Source organism: Acanthisitta chloris, unplaced genomic scaffold (genome assembly GCF_000695815.1).
Source record: "Acanthisitta chloris isolate BGI_N310 unplaced genomic scaffold, ASM69581v1 scaffold20451, whole genome shotgun sequence".
Classification (NCBI taxonomy): domain Eukaryota; kingdom Metazoa; phylum Chordata; class Aves; order Passeriformes; family Acanthisittidae; genus Acanthisitta; species Acanthisitta chloris.
The window spans coordinates 1-709 of record NW_008654576.1 but is presented as its reverse complement, the minus strand read 5'-3'; positions in this window follow the sequence as shown (position 1 = coordinate 709).

Genomic DNA, 709 nt, shown 5'->3' with positions numbered 1-709 from the left:
AAAGAGTGCTCACTATTGAGAGAGGGAAAACAATGGGAAACAGAAATTTAGTATTTTTAATAGTCCTCTTCACTTAAACTGAAGAAGATAAACTACACATAATATATGCTAATATGTAGACCACATTCCCCAAAACTACAGAGATGCTAAATCACACTCTTTTTACCACCTCTAAGCATACTGATTCTATTGTAAGACCCAAAGAGCCCACTCAAAAAGCAAACAAAACCCCAACCAGGAGAGCAGATCAGCCTTCTCAGCTCCAGCTGTTTCCCCCCAGACCCCAGATACAATTTCTGCATTTATATTAAGTCACTGGTCCAGGAGTACAAATCATCTACCCCCACTAAATCCTTGGCAGCCTCTGTGTTTATGTGTACTTCAGTGTCCTTTAGTCATTTTCCTACTCACCTGGTGAAATCTTATTTGTGCTGGCCCCAGTGCAGATTAGTGACTGGGACTTTTACAGCTTTGCTCAGGTTATTTCACACTACCAAGAACCTCTTACCTAAGCTGAAGCACCCACTGGCAGAGCTGCCCAGATAGAGGGAAAGCAAAAAGTGTTCCAAAATACCTACTGTTTAAATTATTTCAGGCTACAGGAGAAGAGAGAGCTTTCAGAGACTTGATTCTGTTCTTTTTCTGCCACTGTCAACTTTTGATCTTGTGAAGTAGTAAAGACTACTTTGTGCTGGTTTGAGCTGAAGTA